General features: G+C 38.9%; 1 protein-coding gene across 1 annotated transcript in view; it reads left to right on the top strand.

Annotated features, from left to right (window-relative positions):
• Positions 1-10,405: 10,405 nt before the first annotated feature.
• The window catches only part of znf609a (zinc finger protein 609a), a 59,809-nt gene continuing 45,383 nt past the window's right edge, over positions 10,406-24,831 (top strand). The window contains exon 1 of the mRNA XM_067590710.1: positions 10,406-10,789. The gene's annotated coding sequence lies outside the window, so the exon portion shown is untranslated. The remainder of the gene's footprint in view (positions 10,790-24,831) is intronic.

Below are 24,831 nucleotides of genomic sequence, written 5' to 3' on the forward strand. Positions count from 1 at the left end.
TTGAAAGTGCAGCAATTTTTAAAATAAATATTTAATCACCACCTAAAAAATACATGAACAATGTTTTCATTAAAACATCTTATACAACAAGACTAAGAGTCTACAGTCTTACTACTAGCATTGATGTTTAGCAGATATAATGTTTAGCATGTTAGCATGCTAACATTTGCTAATAAGCACTTAACACAAAGCACCACTGAGGCTGATGGGAATGTCATTATTTCTGCAGGTATTTGGTCATAAACCAAAGTATTGGACAAAATTACGTGTTGATGATGGCACTGGATGAAAAGTCAGAGAATCAAAGTAATTATGATTCATCCTCTGGGGAGCACGCAGTTCACAGCAATCCATCAAATAGTAATAGATGTTATAATAAATATGAAATAGATATTTAACCAAAGAACTAAAATATCAACTTCATGGTGGATCTAGAGGAAAAATCAGAGGATCATCAAAGTCAGTATGATTCAGTCTGTCTGTTGGAAATTTTATAGCAATCCATCACATAGTTGTTGAGATATTTCAGTCTGGACCACAGTGGTGGACCAGCCAACCATCAGCGCCATCCATAGATGGGAATAAATTTAAGTCCGTCCTTTAAAAGGCGTAATTTCTTCTCATTGTTGATGTATTTGACCAAACCAGATATTCAGAAATACTGACAGAGATCCTAGAATCCCTCTGCATCCTATTTGCGGTGGAAAATAACTAATCCAGTCCGGTAAATGTCAGATAATAGAGCATAAAAACGTATTTAAATGTCCCACTTACTGGTTTGGAGATGTAGTGAAGCCTCAACACCCTGGACTGAACGACAGTGTTGAAAACCATGTTATCATAGCAGCAAACTTTTCCACTTAGTAGCAGCGATAACCCTTTTAGAGAAACATTTGAACATTTCCCCATGTTATCATATCCTTTGACAGTAGCAGTGTATCTACAATTAATGCAAAATGTTTTTATTATTCTATTTTATTTCTGTGATATTATGTTTATCACTTTATGTATCATACACAGATCTATGTATTATTTATATTTTTAGATATTTTTAATCATTCATATGTAATCATCAGAGTGCATCACAACATTTTCTGTCTCTCCAGCAGTTCCATGTTGACCTGTAGAGGGCGACGTCCAGCTGGTTTGTTGCACTAAATGTGTTGCTGCAGACCTGCAAAGGGATTTGAACCAGCAACCTCAGACAACTGTCATCTGTTCCTGTCTCTCTCTCTCAGTCTCTCTTTCTTTTAGTGTTTTTTAAAAAATTGTTTGACACATAAATAAATCTGTTTCCAAACACAGATGTGACCGATAAAGAAAACAACATGTGGTTTAGACAAAAAAAAAGAACAAAATAAGAACCAAATGTGCATGAAAATCTAATATAATAGAGATATAGATTACGTAAATGTAAATGTTTTTAGACAAGAGACGCGACTACACACCAATTTTATACAAGAGATACAACTACATGCTGATTTTTGAAAAGGTTGGGAATTGCTGTTATCATATATATATATATATATTTTTATTAATGTAAAATCTGAAAAGCAACCAAAAACTAGAGCTGTAAAATAAATCTAGTGGAGTACAAAGTACAATATTTCCTTCTGAAATGTAGTGGAGTAAAAGTATGAAGTAGCACAAAAGTAAAGTACAAATATCTCACAATGTAAGTTAAGCAAATGCACCTAGTTGAAGATCCATATTCACATTTTGTCTCTGTCTTCCTGTGATTTCTGGTCCTTACAGTCGTGTATTTAAACCTTATTCTGGCAGCTCTTAGAGTGTGTCGAACAGCATCTAGTGGCCACAAACACTTTAACACTCTTCATACTGGCTCCTCTCAGCTGTTGTGGTTTACACTTGGCTTTCGAGTTTCTTAATCTTAATATAATGTAAATTCAGACTTGTTTGCGGTGGGAAAGACAGTCTTTATTCTCTGATCCTGTTAAACAGCTTGCCTGTTATTTACATGGCAGCAGGTCACAGCAGGCCTCTTCTTGACTCACAGGAATAAACCTGTTTCACTGACAGCCATGTTGTGTCGTCTCCTGCAGTATAAATGAGCTTCTAATCTATCTGAAAAAAGAGAATGTGAGTGAAGGGACTCCTCTCCACACAGTCTCCCCATGGAGACTGAGACGGAAATAATGACGACAGACGAGCTCACAGACAAACAACTCTCCCCCTTTATTAAGCCGTCAGCTCCAGTTAAAGTGAGGGAGAAAACCGCGCGGCGAGCCAGGCCGCTCGCTCTGAAGACGAGTGTGTTTCTTGGCAGGTGTAGCTGGTATGAAACCAAAACCTCAATCATCTATTTCACAGTTAGTTGCAGCTTCAGTGGTGCTTCCTCAGTCCAATATCAGATCCAAATGCAGGTTTTTGAGGTTTTAGTATAGTTTGTGTCAGACGGGGGCTCGAAGGTGCCAACAGCGTTTTTAAAGGAAGTGAACCGTGTGTCAGGCGAAGTAGGACATGTCAGAAGTGTGTAGCAAAATAGTTTAAGCTCAAAGGTCCACTTACTAGCCTCTTTGAGCCTTCATAAACATTTCATGGTTTTCCTCAGAGAATGGAACGTATGAGCTGAGTTTGTTTTCACTTTCGTCTGCTGCAGGAGGAAAAGTTTCTCTCTGAGCTCACCGAAAATCTCAGTTTAACACCTGGACGGATTTGTGACATCACAACTGGTTTGCAGTCAATCGCGGTCCAGTATGCAGCTTACACAAGTGTGATGTGTAAACTCGAAGCCTCCAGTGCACAAACACTAGGAATGGACTTTACAGTGAAGTAGGAGACATTACATCAACAATTACAATCATTTTTAACTAGTTAACTGAACTTCTGTTGTGCATAAATCATATCAGACACTATTTATTATTCAAAGGAATATATTTACATATGTTTTTTGTAATATAATTAGTCAGGTTTCCATCCAAATATGGTACAAAAATAAACCAAATTTCCAGAAAATGATCAAAAGAAAATGTTGTTTTCATGTTTCAAGGTTATTTCATTTATATAGCCCTTTTAAAAAGCTGTTTCACACCAAAGTGCCTCACAAAGACAGATATATATGTTTACACATACAAGCATAAAGACATACAGTATATGTGTATAACAGATGTTGTGGAAATAACGCAAAATAAAAGCAGAAACAGTTTTAACACAATTTAAAACTCAAGGAATCAGATAAAAATGAAAAAGCCAGAGAATAAAAGTGGGTGTTAAGGTGCATCTTAAAAGCACCGACAGACTCAGCCTGTCTGACGGCCTCCAGCAGGTTAGTCCAGAGCTGAGGAGCCTTTTCTTTCCACGATATGGAGGATCTGAAGGGTCTGCTGGTGCTGTAAGGGGTGACAAGTTCTTAGATATACGTAGGGGTGAGACCTGTAGAGAGATGTGTAGACAATTAGAAGGATTTTGTTTATCCTGATATGAATGGGGAGCCAGTATAAGGATGCAAGGACAGGGGTGATGTGGTCTCGTTTCTTGGACTTTGGTAGTAGTCGGGCAGCAGCGTTTTGGATTAGTTGTAAAGGGGAAATGGTAGCCTGAGAGATGCCTAGATAGAGCAAGTTACAGTAGTCCAGCCTGGATGATATTAATGCATGAATGACTCTTTCTACATCAGAGGGTGACAGGAAATGCCTGATTGTGTTGTTCATAATGTTGTGAATTTCATCCACTACTATAGAATGAATATTAGGAGATAAACAGCTGGTTTTGCTAATTCTCCAGTCGGTGCTATTAAACCGTTGCAGAAGAAGACGACACAACGAGATGACATCATTAAAAGAGCGGCCATCAAATGATGGAAAACCATGTGGAAGACATGATGGAAATATGACATCTGTGTTTGTTTCGTGTATTAATTTGAGGAAGGTTACAGTCTCCTCATCGCTCCACACAGATCTGATGTTTTCATCTCTTCAGTGGAAGCTTGAGTGACGTTTAAGTCACACGATTCATCTACGTCATCATTTATTCACTACGTCTCTTTACATCTGCTTTTTATCCACACAAGAACTTTTACACCTCAGACAAGCGTAAAAACTTGTTTGCAGTATTTCAGGATTTTTCCACATTTTCAGTGTTTCCAATCGATTGGCTAGAAACTCTTGTAGGGCTCTATTGTACAGAATGTAAAGGAGTATAAAGCCTTTTGTGTCTCCAGTCGGAGCTATGTGAAATCTGATAAATTACTTCAAGTGATGTCACTTGAGTCAGCGTCGGTCGGGGCTGAAGACTAAAACTTTGAAAAGGAAAGATATCTGGTAGTGTGGAGTTAGAAAGAAGTGATGTTAGCAGATCTGTAGCTCCTCTTCTCTGATGGAGGCTAGCAGCTACAGGCTACATTAGCCGCTACCAGCATAACACACCCCAACCTCCAGTTGCATTTTGGGTAATGTAGGCAGCAAGTTTTGACAAGAAAGGAGAATGTGTGGAATAAAAAAAGAGGATATCTCTGGTTGTGCTGCATCGATTTTGATCCTTCTTTTTAAAACTGTCTGTTGTGAGTCCAACAGTGTCTCTGACATCTCTGACTCTAAATCTTTGACCTTCGTATCTGCAGATTTTGTCCATTTCTGAGCTGTTTTTCGGTGAAGTAATGAATGTTTTTGATGATGCTCATCTGAAAGAAGTTGACCATCATGTGTAAACTCGACCCTTTTACTTCGGTTTGTTTTAGAGCTTCATTATAATGCTGGGCTGAGAGGAAGCCTCTGTGGATAAGAGCCGGTTAGAAATGACTAGAATATAAAATCCACCAATTTTTATTCACCAGCTTCTCCTCTGAATACAGATGAAACTGGACGCCAGAGGCAGATTTCAAAGAATAGTTCAATATGCTGTTCAACGCTGCATTCAGGATACCATGTCCTTTGATTGCAGCTTTGTGTGTGTGTGTGTGTGTGTGTGTGTGTGTGTACAGGATTAATTGAGCATGTTTTGCAACTGAGTGGGTGTGTGTTCTCTTCTCTTGCTGTGATGAAACGCCGTGGGGAATCCATTTATTTTGATGTCTGCTTATTACGCTCTACAGTGGAGAGAGACAGGAGGGATGAGAGAGAGAGAGAGAGAGATCTGTATTATCTCACAGTTCATTTTTTTATTTTTCATCTCTGACATGTTTTTATCGATGGAGTCTGTGTGATACCAGCACAAAAACAGAGACTCCTGACAACGGAGTAATCGATGTCTTTGTACATGGGAGGATTGTCTGATCAGATCCCATCAATGTTTATTCAGTCTGCTTCTTACTCACCGTGCTGATGTTATTCTGAATCACCATGCAAACATAATCCTGATTGATTCACACTCTCATTTCAGGTGGCAAGTGATTAACTTGTCAATCACCTCCTCCCACATATGTCAACAGCCGAACACACATTCCATACAGCACTCCTTAGGGAAAATTTAACATTTGAAAGGAACCAGCTCATGGCTTAATTGTCCTTATTTGACATCAACAATGTGTCAATCGATCAGTCATCAATGTGAAAGGTTACATATTTGTCCTGGGAATGGAAAAACACCAGAAGAGTTACTTATACTTGCTACACATCAGCATGCGAACCTGCTCGCACTGACACTGCTCAAAACAAACTGGAGAGTCTGCACACTGTGAGTTTTGCAGAAAAGATTATTTTAATGCGCAGACGTTCCTCAGGGTGCTTGTTAGACATCGACCACATGCGGGTAGCAACGAGACGTTTTATTAGTTAACAAGATACATCTGATATAACCATCCATAAAAACAAGGAAGGACATAAACAATCAATAATAATCAAAAACAGCAGCACGCCAGACTCCTCCCGCTTCTACTCTCTCCCCTCTGATTGGCTAATATTAATTAGGACCCGCCCTCGTGACATTTGGCGACTAATCAAAATGATAAATGGCAACATGTGACGGGACATCGAAGTCATGAGGATATGTTGTCAGGAACTAGAGCTGCAACTAACGATAGTTTTCATTTTTATCGATTAATCTGCCAATTATTTTCTCGATTAACGTTTTATTTTTTCTAATAAATTTCAAAAAAATGCCCGTTATAATTTCTCAGAGCTCATGGTGACATCTTCAAATGTTTTGTTTTATCTCATCAACAGTCCAAAATCTAAAGATATTCAATTTAAGATCATGTACGACACAGAAGAGCTGCAACCAGCAACCTTTTAGCATTTTTGTTTAAAAAGTGGCTAAAAATGATTGTTCACTTATTAAAAATAGTTGCTGATCAACTACTCATTCCAGCTCTACTGGAAATCATGAATGTGTGTATAAAATATGATGGCTTTCCATCAAATTAATCATTATTACACAAGACAAAATTATGGACTGACTGACCGACATCGTCCCCAAAGCCACACCAGTAACTTAGCTAAAAAGCTAAATGGAGCTTATCTTACTGGTCATCCAAACTTGATAAACTCATTCTGATTGGTCATTAGTAAATATATAAAAGTGTACATGTAGTCTATCCATATGGCTTGACGTAATCACTTAAATACATAAACACTTAGATAGTTACGACCAAAGAAGTGGTTGAGACCTCAGAGTCCGTGTGATGTGAATGCAATATTACTCCCCCGTTATTCCCTCATTACAGCTTCATTATTTCTTCATCACTCTGTCATCACTCCTCTGGCACTCTGTAAGCTCTTCAGCGGTCGGCCCTTAATGAGCAGAGAGTCCTTCACGAGAACAAAAGGAGGGAGAAGATTCAAATAAAAATGTAAATGGGGCTCTCGCTCTCCCTCTGCACAGGCCGTTGCTTAGAAGTGTAATCAGATGGAAAACACACACACACACACACACACACACACACACACACACACACGCACACACACACACACACATGCAGATACTCACATGGTAGCGTAACAGGTACTAGTAGTGTGTGTATGTGTGTGTGTGTGTAGGTAAGGACAGACACAGAGATACTGATGTCATTTCAAAAGCAAAATTATCCTTGTTGCCGGGGTAACCATCCTGAATACCTATATTAAACACAAGTGTGTGTGTGTGTGTGTGTGAATAGAGAGCAGAGAGTTATTTTAGTGGGAAAGATAAATGGCAGCAGGACATGATGTTCCCATTTAAATTTAAAGCAGCTATAATCAATATTTTTATAATAAGGATATATTGACTGTCAGTGTGTAATGTGTTGGTTGTGGCTCGTAGTGATGAACCTACAGAGAATTATCAGGGACTCTGTAGCTCCTCTCGGCTTTACAGAGCTTTATAGTGAGTTTCAGCTCATTGTTTATCTGTCCAGCTGTAACTTTACTGTTTTAGTTCACTCTCAGCGCTCTCATAGTGTTGTTATCGGCTGCAGCAGGCAGCTGTTTTCAGAGAAAAAGCTCTAAAAAGCCACTGTACACTACCTGCTCAGCACCAAACAGCAAACAGACACAATTAGCTGTAGACTAGCTGGTGAACATAGTGGAGCATTTAGCAGCTAAAGAGCCAGATATTTCCCTCAGGAGTTGGTAGAGAAGAAGAACAGAGCTAAATGAGAGTGAATATTGGACTTAGATTCACCAGGTGGACAGAAACACGACTCCAAATGAATGATAATGTTGCTCCTTAACTGCTGGATGAGGAAATAAGCTTCAACATATCAACTTAAAAGATGATGAAATGTTACTACTTGTTTCTGCTGAAAACTAGTAGACAAAAAGTCAGTTAATGCAGTCTAATGGAAATTAAATAGCTTTCTTTGTCGTCTACAGCAACATATCTGCTCAGTAAATCACTTGTCCTGCGTTCTCCTTTGAAAAAAAAAATCTGAAACCAAAAGGGAGAAATTTATATTTTATATTCTTTGATTTCATGATGGCACCCCTGAGTTGTACATGAATTCAATGAAATACCGTTCCATCATCCCCTTATGTAGCTGGAGTCCATATTTCGATGCAGCAAATCAGTTCTAGCATGAAGTGATAACGTGTCATTCTGTCATCGGCAGAGCAGATGGTCACACTGAGCCTGATTGCATCCTGCTACACAATACAAGAGCCACAGACTCTGAACAACAACCCACATTAGCTTTCCTGCTAAAGTCTCCTTCTTATCTAACTTACAAACATGAACACGCATCTTGTCCTGCAGCTGAGCTTGTTTAACGAGCCACCAAACAAACATTCACCAGGGAGAAGTGCACCGCTAACGTTAGTTAGCAGCTAGGTAGTTAATTAGCTGCTCAGCTGCAGCACATTAAACAGCATGTAAACATACCTGCAGATGTTACTTCGGACTCGTTAGATGCTGGTTTGGTCGTTGCTCTTCAAAATCATGAACCTCTGTCTGTCCATGACTTGAGAATTTGGTGAAATGAAGACAAAATGTAACCAATCCTTTAATTTAGAGAGGCTCTATGATCAGTCCTACATGAAGCAACACATTGCCATTAAAGTACAGGTTCACAATTTTCAAGTGTGTCTTAAAACAACAGTCAGGAGCCCAAATGAACATTGAAACATGTTTTTCTTGCTGTAATCTTTCCTCCTGTTCATACTGACCATTAGAAGATCCCTTCATAATGCACTTACAATGAAAGTGATGGAGGACAAAATCCACAGTCCTCCTTCTGTACAAAAAATTTTAAGGTTTATCTGAAGCTAATATGAATGTCAAATCAAGTAGATATCTTTCAACGTTACAGTCTTTTTAGTGGCAAAGTCCCTCTTTTTGTTACTATACTTCCACCTGCAGCTCAACAGGGAAACACTGTCCGAGGAAACACAAAGAGGGAATTTGATGCTAAAAAGACTGTAAATGTGTCAGATATCCACTTGATATGACTAACTCAGACTGATGAAGCCTCATATAAGCTTCACATCATCTTTTAATACTTTAATACTTGAAATCTTCCACAAAATGAGTTAAAATTACATTAATTGGTTTCTTTGAGCAGATTTAAAGCTTTGCCAGTGTCAGTGAGGTTGCCTCAAATTGCTACTGTTTTTGGTCAAATTCTAGTATTAAGGTTGTATTTTTACTTTCTCTTTGGTTGTAATTTTATTCAAGATTTTATTATTTTATATTGGCTAACTAGAGGTCTGTCTGTATTACTTATTTTCATGTTGTTTGTCTGAAACCTTCATGTTGCTGTCTGTCTGTCTTGGTCAGGACACTCATGCAAAAAGAGATTTTTAATCTCAATGAGGTTTTCCTGGTAAAATAAAGTTAAAGAAAATGATTACAGCGAGGAAAACCTCTTTCACTGTTCATATGGACACCTGACTACAACCGATTTTAAGGGCCACACTGGGAGAAAATAATTTTTAAGAGAAGATTAAGAGAATAAAGTTGTAATGCTACGGCAAAAAAATTGTAATATCAGATGTAACCACCGATAGCCTTGCAGTCGACCCCCTCCAGCCATTTCCTCTTCCACAATAGAGGCAATTTCTTCAAAGTCCATATGGTTCATTCATCAGAATAGACACAATTGTTTGCACAATCATTTCAAAGTCTGTTGCTAATATGCCAAAAGATTAAGTATTTTGTTATTTGTGAAACCTATACTAATGTCTAACTTCACAAGATGCTCCAATTTTTAACACACAATGCTCCTCTGACATTTCCCCTTTAAATAGGCTGTTAGATTTTTCTCATAATAACAATTTATTCTCATAAAATTATGACTTTTTTGTCTTTTGTCTACTTTATTCTCATAATTCTTGTAATATTGCGATGTTACGACTTTATTCTCATAATTATTGTAATATTACAATGTTATGACTTTACTCTCGTAATATTCCAACTTTTTTCTCAAAATATTATGACCTTATTCTCGAAACCTCAGAATTTCTTTCCTCTCAGTGTGGCCCTAATACTCCATCATACCTAACTGTTGTTTTAAGACACACTTGAAAAATTGTGAACCTATCCTTTAAAGGTGCAGTGTGTATAATTTAGTGATTCTAGTGGAATGGACTTGGCAGAAATGGAATATAATATTCATAAGTATGTAAGCGTATAATCCGATGAAAATAAGAATTGTTGCGTTTTTGATACCTTAGAATGAGCCCTTTATATCTACGTAGAGAGCGGGTCCCCTTTCATGGAGGCTGCCATGTTGCAACATCATGTTTCTACAGTAGCCCAGATCAGACAAACCAAATACTGTCTCTACAGAGCACCTTTTGCATTTTTCACGTGTTGCGCTGCCACCATAGATTCTCCTGTACGCTTAGAGGGGGATGGGGATGGGTATTCAGTTGATTGCTATCTGCAACCTCACCACTAGATGCCACTAAATTGTACTCACTGCACCTTTAAATACATTTAAATTTTTCAATGTGAGCGACTTCTGTTCACTGAATCCAGGTCCAGTCAGTGACTATGATCCAGTGAACCCAGTCCAGTGATCCAGTGATCCAGTGATCCGGGCTTTGGCTGCATTGTACCTAACAGCCATTTAGCCCCACAGAGCTGTTTGTCTGTCTGTTGCTGTCTGTGTGTCTGTGAACAGGGATAACGCTCATCTGGGAACTCTGGGAATATCACATCCAGTCATGGAATATCTGGGATTAGTTTTATTTGCATCCACGCCCGAGAAGTGACTCCAAAATGTCGGTGTTTCCCGCTGTTTTCCAGTTTTCTCCTGGATGTGACCGTGTGATGGCTGCGGTCCAGTGAACTGGGAGCACGTTGACTGGTCTGCCCGTTCAATCCACCAGTTTGGGAGCTTGTCTTAACTGTTATCACTGGGATTATCGGGACCTATGGAGTGTACATGAATACTGGTCGGGTAGGGATTCCAAACGGGGTAAGTGGACATGCAGAAGTTGTCTCTCTCAGTGGGATTTGAATCCACTTCTTTTTCTTGAAACGCGGGATAGCCTGCTAGCTATCCCGGGGGTTAGCTCAGCAGGCTAGCTGCTGTCTTTGTCTGGAGAGACCGGGGGAGCTAGGAGGTATGCGTCCATCATCGGACACGTCCTCGCCTGACCCGCTTGTTTCCCTTTTTAAACCTGCAAAAATTTGAACCACTTCATGCATACCCAGTCACCCAGTCTGAACATGTTAACAAATACGTGTCATGGTCGGTGTAACGGCTGGTCACACTTCTTAACAGCTACGTTACGGTGGCCGTTTGATATCTGTTGCCATCCGTTTAAACCAGCACTGGGATGTTTAGCGTGTTTTCTAGTATTTTAGCATTTTAGAAACTCTTGTACAGCAGTTTAACTAAACCTGGACCCCCCTGTTGTCTTATATGACTGTAGCAGTGCTGGAAACGAGAATCAATGCTGCATAATAGCTAAAACAACACCAGGGGTTACAGGGGAATCCAAACACATGTCCGATAATGGACCTATATGTTTGACAGGCAGTCTGAAAGCGCCGCATCGGTAATTGTCCATCACACGACAAATAGGACGTTAGGTCAACTGTTATATAGACCATCGGTACAACGTTGCACGTATTTGTTTGGCTCTGGTTTAAACGTGTATAATCGCGAGTTTAAAATACGGATGTAGATCATTTAAATTGGTTGATTTATTGCAAAGTTACACGGAGACTGAAATCTCACCACCGGAGCTAAAGCAGCACTGCGTCCGATAATGGATCTCGTTAGCCTTGTAGCGGGCCACGGTGGGCCTCGGACTAGCTGCATAGATTGTGCTCAAACACCTTCATATTATTCGATGTTGGACTCTTAAGTTTATGTTGTTACTTGTGTTTAAAGCTAACTGTGTTCAGCCGAAACCTCTGGGAGACGTAATTAGTGTGTAAGTTAACTTTGCAGTAAAGGGCAGTGAGATCCAGGGCCGACGAGTCAGTCACAGCCAGCTAGCCTCTCGATGAACTCGGCTAACGGTTGCTAGTTTAGCTCGCTCCTTGGATCCGGTGTGTTTGCATCAATTTTATGTTTCTTTAAAATAAGGAATTGGCTGTTGTAACCCCCTCAGAGATTGTTAGCATTTTAAACATCGCTTTTGTTTATTGTCCCTTTTGATATTAACAGGCAACCGTCCAGAGATCCATAATGTGGCTAATGCAAGCTAGCTATTTCATATAAATATTCTCTTTATTTTTTAACACGGAGCACAATTCATTCTTAGGTTAGAGTTGTGTTGCTATTAGTTATGCATGTTGCTAACAATGTGACCTATAATCCCTTAAATACCATTTTATCGTCATTGCATAACGTTAACTAAGTTAGTGATTTAAGGCCTGTATCAGGAGTTATGAGGCTAAACTACTGTGAAGAAAAAATACTGAGTACATGAAACAAGCTTTGAACGCCTCAAAGTTGTATTTATTTATTTTTATTTAATCTTTATTCAATCAGGAAGTCTCATTGAGATTAAGATCTCGTTTCCAAGAGAGACCTGAGAAGAAGAAACATTCATATAAGACAGTCAGCAAACAGAAACAACACAACTACACAATCAACAAAGAAACAGTTACAAGAGTCATAAAAACATGAGATAATAAAGCTTTAAAAATCTCAAAGAGGAATGAAAGACTCTAGTGTGGGGGCGAGTTTGCAGTTCAGTTCATTTTAAAAGGTGTAAAGTACCTGAAACCAGTTCTGCCGACATTACTGGGCACATGAGTGATATCTAAGGTTGAGTAGTTACTGTAGATACTAGATTTAAATGAGAGAGGAGATGTCACCTTTAGCGCTAGATTGTGTTTTAATGTGAGTGACAGGGCCACTAATTTAACTCTGAGGCAATGTAAAAGATCGTAACTGAATGAAAATGAAAGGACTCAATAGGCAAGGCACGTTTTGTCTTTCTTATAAATCCCCTGACACTTAAAGGATCTCAGTTAATCTTGTGGGAGGTGTATGTTTTAAGTGTCTGGCAGTTGTTTAACTTGTTTGGTTGAGCCATATGATTCAATCAGCTTATCCAGTGTGACACTTATTCAATTATTTGTGGTTCTTTCAGTTTTGTATACCAGTGAATTTCTGGCCTTGAGAGTGAAGGTGGCCACACATGTTGAACTGAAACACAGTGCTACTGCTGTTTGTTGTTTTTCTTTCATATATATATACTCCGTGTAAGTGGTAGTTGTGGAAATGCACGAAGAGGCAGTTGAAACCGAGAGAAACTGTGAAGAGCTGTGACCGAGAACCTGGAGAACAACAGCAGTAATGTCTGTGGACGATGAAAGGAAACGGAATAGTTCAAAGCTGTTTTTCCCTGCACCAAGTACTGAAAAAATGTAAACAAAAGTGGTGAACCACAAAAGAGGAGGAGGAGGTTTTCTCTAAGCCAACGCAGCCTTCGTCATGTGACTGTTTTTAAAACCAATCAGACGGTCCCACAGTGGGGGGATTGTGTTTGCTTATAGAACAGCTAATTTTTTCCCCCCTTGTGAACTCTTAAAAACTGAAGAAGTTGCTGAAATGTGCTTTCACAACAAGCAAACAGCCACGTTGAATGTTTCCAACGGGGCAGCAAGTAATGACTAGAGCTATGACTAGTCAATTAATGGAATAGCTGATTGACAGAAAATTAATCTGCAACTATTTTGAATATCGAATAACAGTTTTAGTCATATTTTGGGGGGGGAAATGACAAAAAATTTACTGGTTTCTGCTTCTCAAATGTGAGGATTTGAAGCTTTGTTTGATCAACAGTCCAAAATCCAAAGATATTGCAAGATGTAACATTGACCTGTGGGACATTTTCAGGCATTTCTAACCATTTTCTGACATTTTAACAAAACGATTTTACAAGAAAATAATCGCTAGATTAATCAATAATGAAAATAATTGGTTGTAGCCCATTCATTCCTATGTAGCCCAATAATCAAATGATCAGTTTTTGCACGTTTTGAGCAATAGTTTAGTTACTAAAACTTGAATTGTGAAATGGCAGAGCCCATGGTGTCATCTTTTAATTGCTTGTTGTAATGAGGGACAAAAAAACACATTTATTCTGTGTACAATGATGTAAAACAGACAAATCATCACATTGGAGAAACTGGAACTGACCTAAATGATTGATCAGTTCATCAAACTTGTTGTTGATCATTGTCAACTGTTCTGTTGATCAACTTGAGTATTGGCTGATGTGTATAGTTGGTGTTTCTCATCTGGTTTTCTGTTCAGACTCCGTATAGACTTTGTGAAGTCAGAAGAGAGACTTAAACTGAAGGCTAACGTTCAGTTTCAGTGCTGGTTCCCATTACAGGTCCCATCATGGTCCCATCATGGTCCCATCATGTTGAATTCTGGTTCTCTGAGTTCGTCTCCAGCACTTGATAAAACGCTGTTGTTGGGATAAATTAGTAGCCGGTGACAGTGATACACTAGCAAGATATTTAAACTTGTGTCATGTTGTTACAGTATAGAAAAAAATGGACTAATTTTTGTTATCTGGTCTCTTGTGGTACGATATTGATGCTTTGGCACTAGTATTGGAATATTTTTGTTGTGTAACTGAAGCAGCAGTGTTTCCTTCTAGGGATGCAAATTTTTAAGCAATTTCCTTATTTGATAATCGGCCATGTTAACAATCATTAATCACTCATAATTTATGAAACATGGTGGATGTTTTTCATAATACAAAACCACTGACACAACTTATGTTCACTTAAAATCCACAGAACATTAAGAATTTCAAAGAACAGATAAAGTAATCACCAAGTTACTTGAATTATAAATTAAATAAGACAAAATCATGACTTAATTTATAATTGTGGAGCTCTCACTCCTGTCACTATTTAACGATCGGCACGACCAAATCATAAGTATTAAACACAGCAAACAGCTTCATGAGAGGACAGAGATCAGATCAGACTAGATGTGTTGGACGTATCCAACAAAAACAACTTTTCCGTAATCAGAAGTGCAGCAGCCTTCGTCAGTTAATCACTTGTAACGTTATCGAATAAATATCTCTGATCTACGTAGTGGAGTGATATGCGTCGTTGACTGTAAGCTAACGTTAGTCCAGCTGCTGGAAAACAGCTGCTCAGCTGGAACAGATGTTCATAAATACCGGAACTCTTTGAACATTTACCGCCACCCCTAAAAAGCTTTTATACTCAAATCAGGGCAGTGTCACTTTCACAGTTCAACACTTAAGTCTTGATTTTGTTGGACAAATGAGTAATTAGAGTCCTGCTGGTCCTGATCTCTGCTGTCTGACTAACCGAGCAGCTGCTTGTGTTGGTGATGTTTGTTTAATAAGGGTGTAACGGTACGTGTATTCATCCTGAACCGTCACGGTACGGACGAGGCTTTGAGCGGTATCTATTTTTTCATACCTTCCTGACATTTCACCAAATCTACTGCACATTTTCTGACGCTAACACCACAAGTCCCTCGTCTTCTGCGTCATCGGTTAATATAAATTTAATCAATTGAATTATCAACAGCTATTAATTGATTAATCATTGACATCCGTTGAACTCCTTAGATTTTAGTTATTTCAGGGCTCGTTCTCTTTGCGCTGTAGTGTAAAGTGTCGTATCTCACTTTTCTATAAAACTACGGCTGCAACTGATCATTATTTCGTTTTGTCAGGAAAAAAATTGAAAAATACCATTTCCGTTTCCCCAAATCTAAGTTAACATACACAAACGTGTTTATTCGAGTCCAAAGTCCAAAAATATTCATTTTATTTTCATATATAATAAAGAAAAGCATCAAATAGTCACATTTCACTGTAACATTTTGGCATTTTGCTGGAAAAATGACTGAAATGAATGTTGAATTATCATTTTTTTGGATGATTGACTAATTGATTAAGCTCTATTACAGACTAAACAAACTGATTAAATAAGAAAATAATCAGCAGATTAGTCAATAATGAAAATAATCATTAGTTGCAGACTTAATTTTAACAAGATAATTGAATGTTTTTTGTGGAAAAAATATCTTTAAAACATGTCTGGCAGGTTTTTGTTTTTTTTACCACTGTACAAAAGCAGGTGAAAAGTCATGTCAATCTTGATGTCTTACTGATATTGTGCAGATGATTCAACTAACTGTGCAGGTCACACACACACACACACACACACAAATGACCGAGCTCCTGTTAAGCGCTTTAATATCAGTGATTTGTACATTAATATCTGTAGACACATAAAATTGCAGCGTATGATTACCTGCAGAGCACAGTGAGGAGCTCTGTGACGGTCGGGTTGACAGCAGGAATGCTGAGCCGTTCTCCCCCGGAGGAGGACACCGACAGGAAGCTGAAACGAGCCGATCTGTCTGCTCCTCCCGGGAGGCCGGTCGGACAGGAAGACAGCAGCGGCTACACGACCTGCCGTCGCCCCGACAGGAACGCTCGCCTCTCTGCCACTAACAACCCAGGAGGTCCTTTTTTTTTTTTTTTTTTTTTAGTGACGGCTGCAGGTGTTGAATGACTCGGAGGGTTTCAGCGGAGATACTTGAGCTGATGATTCTCCTGAGTCTGAGAATCAGTACAGCAGACAGTATGACACGTCCAATCAGGAGGGATTAAAGCGGAGAAAACTGACTGGAAATGTGTCAGTATGCTGGAAAACGCGGGAAAAAAATATCAGAATAACCGGAAGATCTTGTGTTTACACTACATTACATCTACGCTACAAGCAAGCTTAGATATCTTCAGGTAGAAATCTGACAAAGGGTCGGGTTATGCTTGAGAGGAAGTAGCTTGTACGACGTGTTGTCCGGACTCGTTAATAGTTTTCCGAACGGCTACGCTCGAAGACGGAGTGAAAAAGCCGGGGATAATGTGTGTTGCGCTCTGTTGTTCACGTGAAAAGTGACAGAAATAGTCGTGTAAAGAATGAACAAAGAGAACCAGAGAAAGAAACGCCGCACAGCTTAGCTAATCGTGGCGTGAAGCGGGTGTTAATGTCAGATTGTCGTTTTCGGAAAGAAGTTCTTGGACGCCAAATCCACTTGGGAAGGTGTAGGGGAAGAAGGGTTGATGAGCAGTTTTGACGACGTATACTGATGCTAGAGCCGCGGCAATTAATTGTTTATTTTATTAAATGAATGATTAAGCTTCTCAAATGTGACTTCTTTCTGGTTTCTTCAGTCTTCAATGACAGTAAACCGAATATCTTTTGGGGTTGTGGACAAAGCAGGACATGTGAAGACGTGAGAGAAGAGTGATCAACATCTTATGGACCAAACAACTAATCGATAATGCAAATAATGGTTCGTCACAGCCCTAATCAGAACTGGTTTGTACGATGTGTCGTCCGACCTCGTTGGAAATCAAGAGTGTTGTTTCCCGAACGGCCACAGTAGAAAGCGGAGTGCAAAGCGTGATATTATTTAAATACAAGCACATTTTGAGACAGTCTCTCCTTGAAGACATTTTGTTCACATGAAAAGTGACAGAAACATTTGTGACAGCAATGAAAAACCACCACTAAATATATAAAATAATACCCCGTCTCCCCAAACAGAAAACGGCTTACATGAAGACAGTGTTGAAAATGAAGTGGAAAAATGGCAGTTAAACCTGATTATCTGGCTACATAAATACCACAGTATGACGCCGTTGATGGGCATTAAATACAGGGTATAAAAACACTTTAATGAACTAAAACATTAACCATCAGAGTAAAAGAGCAGAGGAACTTTCTCATGCAACAGAAACCATTACGATAAAGATAGTGGTTTTATGTGAAAACCATCTTCTCATTATTACACAGATCACAAGACGAGATGTGTCAGGATCTCTCTGACTTGGCTCAGTAGACGACAGTGATTGATCGGTGGCATCGTACATCCGTTTTACAGTAATTATGACAATTAATCACCGCCTTTGCTAAACAACTTCCTGTGGAGAAACCCTGAAGTGATATGATATTACTCAGCCCCTGATGTCTGACATACAGTGCCTCACCAGATTTGCTGCACACCAAAGGCGTTGTGAAAACATCGCTTAAAACAGAGATGGAAAGATAAAATACTTGAAATCATTGGCAGCTACAAGTGGGAGACACTGACTTAAACGTTGGCAGCGATGGCAGACAAAGCAGCTGGTAATCATGAGTTATAGATGTGCTGTGAGACAAGGAGGGACATGTCTGTTGAAAAGTTCACAGCCTACAATAAGTGGAGCCGTCACCAGAATTACAAAATATAAAACAGACAGCAGTCACTGACTTTTATAAAGTCGGTTCACACACTAAAACTGCCGAGATGAGCTTCAAAGTTCAACTTATTTTTCAATAAAGTATCTTCAATCTTAGCACGATATTTATAAAGATATATGAAGAAGACTTAGCAGGACAATCTTAACAGAAACCAAAGGTTATCTGGAATTATATAAATAAGAGGACAAAAGTTAAAACATGAGTAGGAGACTTGAATACCAATCAGAATAATACTAACTCCCCAAAAACAGACAAAGATCTTGAAAAGATGTCAGCAGTGTATTTGTGAACGAACCTGAAGGGCACATACCTGAAATACCAAGATCGGAAGATCAGCAAATAGGTTTTATAATAACTACCAAGGACACATCCGAGGATTTTAAAGAAAGTGGCTTGCGTGATCGCTGAACCTCTAACAGTATTATAATAATCAATAGTTAGAAGAATTAGACTTATCCTGTGAATAGAAAGAGGCACAAATTAATGCAATTTTCAAACAAAGGAAACAAATCATTAGCAGGAAACTAGAGGCCAGTTATTATGACATCTGTTGTAAGACAATGGAAAAGCTAATCAGGACAAACACTCATCGGACACTTTCTTAGGAACACCTGTGCAATTTAGTACAACAGCTCTGCCGTAGTGGGTGGTGCTGGTGTACTGGAGCGTATTATATTCAAAAGTGTTCCTAATATTTTGCCCCTCCTCATGTATGTTAATGTCGTGGATAAAACAGTAGGAACACCGTTCAATATAATTCACTCCAGTACACCACCACCACCACCCACTACGACCTCAATAATAAACCCAAAGTAGAATTATCACCTTTCTGACAACAAAAACTGAAAATATATAAGCTTCATAAAAGTAGAATTTATGGCAGAGCTGTTGTATTGACTTGCATTAGACTGAACAGGTGTTCCTAATAAAGCGTCCAGTGAGTGTATATTGTTGACCATCTGATGTCAAACAGACTTTTTAGCAATAAGCAGTTTGGATTCATATCTGGAAGATCAACTTCACTGGAGCTTCTCACGGTTCTTGATAAGTGGTCGGCAGCTTTGGATAAAAGACAATCAGTCAATTGCATTTATATGGACTTTTAAAAAGCTTCAGATACAGTTCCTCATAAAAGGAAAAATCCTATTGCATTGACAACAGAGTGGATAGAGGACTTTTTACGTAATAGCAGAAAGCAGGTGGTGGCAAATGGCGCCACTTCTGGCTGGAAACCGGTGACCTTTGGAACATAGTTAATTATACAGTTGGAGAATTGGTGGTTCAGCAAGTGGAAGGGCAAAAAAAGGCAAACTATGGTGGCAATAATCAGAAGAACTGTTCAGAAGTTATGTGAGAAAGTAGTTTTGTCGTTATATAAATCCTTGGTGAGATCTCATCTTGAATTTGCTAGTTCCTTATAAATTAAACCTCCCAGCTAGCCCCGGCTCTCCATGTGGGTCCAACTGGAGCACCGTGACCCGGTTTGTTATTCAGGTTAAAGTGGGAAGAAGCAGCAGATAGGAAACACCTCGGCTGACAGGATGTACCACTCCGTCTGAAAAAACTTCTTCTTGGTTTATAATGGCGGTTGGCCACCAGCATATTAGGTGCATTACTGCCACCTTCTGCTTGGGAGCATGGACCAGAGATTAAATCCTACAGTTATTTTCTACAACAATACTTTTCATTATAGATTAATCTGTTGATTAGCTGTTAGGTCTATAAAATGTCAAAATGGTGTAAAATGTCAATCACAGTTTCCCACAAATCAATGTGACGTCCTGAAATGTCTTGTTTAGTCCCGACCAACAGCCCACAACACAAAGATATTCAGTTTACTGTCATAGAAGATTAAAGAAACCAGAACAGATTCAGATTTGAGAAGCTGGAATCAGAGACTTTGGAAATGTTCCTCCTAAAAAAAATGTCTCAAAACGATTAATCGATTATCAAAATAGTTGGCAACTAATCAATCATCAGCTTTTCATGTCCTGGAAAAGTCTTAAAATGACTGAAATTATGTTTTCTAAGTCTTTAAGGTCTTTTAAAATGGTTTGAAAACACTAAAAGGTGTTTTTATGTCGTCACCTCAGTTTCAGTTTTAAAGTTCTGGTTTCTTCTTTCTTCTGGTAAAAGAATTGAAACCTTAATTGAAATATATTATCAGTGCCACTGTTACTTTCATTTCCTGTGTTTGAAATCAGTCTAATCTTCAGTTCCAGGTGGCATTAAAAAGCTTTTCTATAGTCTGAAATGTAAGTTGATTAAACTTGTTAGTTGAGGATGTTTGTCTGTGGTCACTGAGCGCTGCTCCTTATTGATAAACCACAAATATTTTCATAATAAAATCACAAAAACGTTTTCTCGACACACTTGGCTTTCCTCTTTAACATGAGGAGCTCGAGTATTGATTAAACTGTTTTAAACACACCATTAAGGAGTGTGATTTAAATAGAAAATTCTAGTAGCATGATGGTAGTTTTAAATGTTCATATCAGTGTGTCTTCATACAGAAAGGATGGAACAATGTGTGTTTTCCAATACTTCTTAAATGTGCCAGGACATGAAACGGAGGAACTCTCAAATTGCCACTTTCATGTCATAGCGTGACTGTGGATTCTCAGGTTCTGAAGCCGAACGGTTCGCTGTTAAACGTCTGCAGTCGTCTGCCAGCGGCTGACAGCTACACAGCCGGAGGATAATCAATAAGATGGAGTTTCCTCTGTAAAGTCGAGCAGAGACAGATACAGGCTGTCTGCTCGCTACTCACTAGTCATGATGTGTCCTAAATCAGTGGTTCCCAACCTTTTTTCCTCAAGGGACCCCTGTTCTACCGCCACCTTCAGTTTCTCACTGCAAATAATCAATCAATCAATTCTGATCTTGTCCGTTGGCTTTTATGAAGCTCAGCTCAGTATAACTGTCCTGGTAAATCCTCTTTTTTCTTTCTGACACTCCGTGTTTTCTTCTTCCCGACGCCTCATCATATTTTAGTTACGTTCTTTTGTAATGCAGGATTTAACTTGTGCTCATGTCTACACCGCGCCCTTATTCTTGCAAAAAATTTTTATGTTCACATTTTTATTTATTTTTCAAAATAAATGAAGATGTAAACTTTGAAAATAACCTACAACTGCAATTAATCACCAACTATTTTGGTAGCTGACTAATTGTTTTGAGTCTTTTTTGTTTTTTTTGTTTTTTTGGTTGTTTTTAAGAAAAAAATTGCCAAAATTCTCTGATTCCAGTTTCTTGAATGTGATTATAAATATTTTCTGGTTTCTTCAGTCTTCTATGATAGCAGACTGGTTTTCTTTGGGCTGTGGACTGTTGGTCGAGCCAAAACAAGACATTTTAAGCTACATCTTAGGCTTCAGGAAACAGTGATCGACATTTTTCACAATTTTTGGACATTTTAAAGACCAAACAAATAATCGATTTAATTGAGAAAATAATCGTTACTTGCTGCTGTAAAATACCCTTAAATTTTGTTGTTTTCTTAACAGAAACGAATTAAAACTTAACAACAGCCGACTTCCATAGTGCAGCTTTTGCTCGTATGTGGAGCAGGGCTGCAATTAATGATTCTGTTCATTAATCTGTCAAACATATTGAAAAACATCCGTCATATTTTCTCTATGTCTGAGGTGGTGTCATCAAACAGTCCCCAATATCCAAAGATGTTTGTTTACAATGATATAAAAGAGAAACAGTGAATCTGGAGAAGCTGAACGACTAAAGCTCGAATATGGAGTTAAAATTAGTGTGTGATTGTAAAAAAAAAAAAAAAACCCCAAATAATAAAAAATTCATTTATCAGTGTGAACAACATCCTGTAATGTTCCTCAAATTAATACATGAAACAAACAGAAATATTATATTTCCATCATGTTTTCCATCGTTTGAGCTTCGACCGCCGCTCTTTTAATGACATCATCTTGTTGTGTCTTCTTCTTCTGCAGTGGTTTAACGACACCGACTGGAGAATTAGCGCCACCAGCTGTTAATCTCACAGTAGTGGATGGAAATATGAATTAATTAGCATTTTCTTTTGCAGATTTTTCTAGAAATCCAGTTAAAAACGTACGCTACATTTCGATGGAAACTTAAATAACCTAACACCCGTCTGTTTTTCAACCCAGCTGGTGTATTTTTACTGGTTTAAAGTGAAGCTGAGACTCACTTGACATACAGACAACTGTGCTAACAGTTACATGAGATGTTTTGGAGGAGCAGCTGGAACAGTTGATCCAGACAGAGAGGACAGGACTCCACAGCAGAGAACACTGAGACACTTTTCATGGTTCGCTTTTTTGTTTTTCAGGCAACAGTCAGCAGCTCCAGGCCTTTTTTTTTATTCTGCAGATCTCATTGTGTTGCTGGTGGAGTTTGTGGGTTGTTGTTGTTGTTGTTTTTTTTATGCACATCTTGGATTCACATTTCAAGGCGTCGAGAGTTGTTACTGTGTTTATAGTTTGAAGTACTCAGATATGATTGTTGCAAGAATCTGACAAGTTTATCAGATATTTTTCTAGAAATTTCTGCTGAAATAAAAGTAGAAGAACCTTTGACAAGATTGCATTTTAACAGTTAACATTTTGTTAATTTAGTGGAGATTACAACCTCGTGTTTTCCACTAAAACTATGAAATATACCTTCTCATCACATATTCTTTGATGTGCTGCAACAGGATGCGGGTGTTTCCACCGCTGCCAGTGACGGTTGCGTGATCAAGCTTGCAGTTCTTTCTTTTTTTGTCTTGAGAAACCCGTATCCACAAAATGGAGGATGTCCCCTTTTTTTATTTAGAGAGTGAAAGACTCGGTTCAGGTGTCGAGGTTTGACTTTCACTTCCTCCAGCGTGATGTAAACAAGTGCACGTCGGCGCCACTGGTGGGATTGTGAAGCAGCCTTTTTGTCTTTTCAGTTAAAGCTGTGAAGAACAATTGTTTTTATCACAGTTATTTATGAGTTTGCAGAGTCTCCAGTCGGTCAGATGCTCAGTCTTCAGTGCTGCTGTTCTTTACAGACGGATGCTGGAGTTTTGGTTTTTATGCCTCTGGTACTTTCTGCCTGAAATATCTGCAGCACTGTGCAAAAATGCGTGAAAGCAAACGTGTTAGTGCAGCTCTCAATGATCTACTATATCTACTAGGGGGTTTGGCAATATTTTAATAATCATCTGACTGACAAACAAAATCAAATGACTGCTATTAGCGTCAGAGATGGGACTCTCCCATGAGTTTATGACTGTGGTTCTCTTCTTGGAGCTGCTGTATGTGGTTGTATCTGCAAATACACGGCCCATAAAGAGAGTTCAACATGCTGTGTCATTGCTGCTGTTTCATCACTTACGAGAGCTCTCTACCATTAGAGAGAAGTTCACTCAATCTGGTTGTGTTCAGAAAATGGCCACCAAATGGACGGTCTTACCCAGGTGGACAGCAGAATATCATTTCACCTAGAGTTTGGTCCGATCCAATATCGGTATTAGGTGCTGATAAAATCATAGCCAAAATGTTGTAGCACAAATTAATTAATGAATTGGTAATAAAACAGTTCTACAAAGATATCCAGTAGTCCTCATATTTTTTTTTGTATCCCAGAATTCTATGATTTAGACAAACAGTCGGAGCTCGTGCTGGACCATGAACCCGCCAAACTGGGCGAGCTAATAACGTTAGCACTTGGCTAACTCAACATGTCCTTAGTTTGGAGATATTTTAGTCTTGAATCACTGAAAAGCCAATGTTGGAGGGCTGAGGGGTGGATGTTTAGCTGCATCATACAATACTACCAATTTAATTAAGCATCTGCAAAAAGCATCATGTGAAAGAACATCAGGAGTTCATGCTAGCCAACAACCATGAATATAACTCCAGGCAGCAGACACTCACTGATGCACTCCAGAGTCACGGTAAACTTCCAGCAGACAACAATAAGGCTAAAGGGACTACAGAGTCTCTTTAAAGTTGCTCCATTCCATCATACTCGATCATCAACCGCTATCTGTTGAGGAAAATGTCGGATGTCGCAGCCTGTTGGAACATTTCGAGCCGAGATGCCATCTAGGAAATATATATCAGAGACTGATGTACCCAAACTATACAACCGAGTGTCATCACAGTTAGCAGCGCAGTTAAAACATCTGTGAGCTTTACAGCTAATATTTGGACCTTGGATGTCGAGCCCAGTGTCTTCAATAAGTCCCACTGTACACTGGTTGAACTGGGATACAAAGTGCCCTGCTTCAGGTGAAAAATTGCAGGGGGGTCACACACCAGCAGTTCAACAGCAGCCTCCATTAAAGAGATGCTAAAAAAATGCCTGGAAGATCCCGCTGGCTAAAGTACATGTGAACCCGGAACATCAGCTCAGCGACTTCCTCTATTCTGCCGGGAGAATAATACCAACAGCAGAATCAAAACAATGAAAAGTACACTCCTACAAGCTGTCAGCAGATGATTCAGCAGCAGCGGATGTGATCCCCTCGACTCGGTTGCTACTTTACTTGACCCTCAATACAAAGAGAGGTGAGACAGATTTGTTATTGATGTCCTAATGTTGACTACGTTTTAAAAAAAAACAAAACTAAATGTTGATTTGTAGCCTAAAAATGGATATTTGTGAATCATTTGGAGAAGTGTGTGTGTGTGTTGAGTGTCTTATTGTTATGACAGTTGAATTATTGTTTTAATATACTTTATACTCATCTCAAGGCTTTATCCTAATAAA

Source organism: Thunnus thynnus, chromosome 5, assembly GCF_963924715.1.
Source record: "Thunnus thynnus chromosome 5, fThuThy2.1, whole genome shotgun sequence".
Lineage (NCBI taxonomy): Eukaryota > Metazoa > Chordata > Actinopteri > Scombriformes > Scombridae > Thunnus > Thunnus thynnus.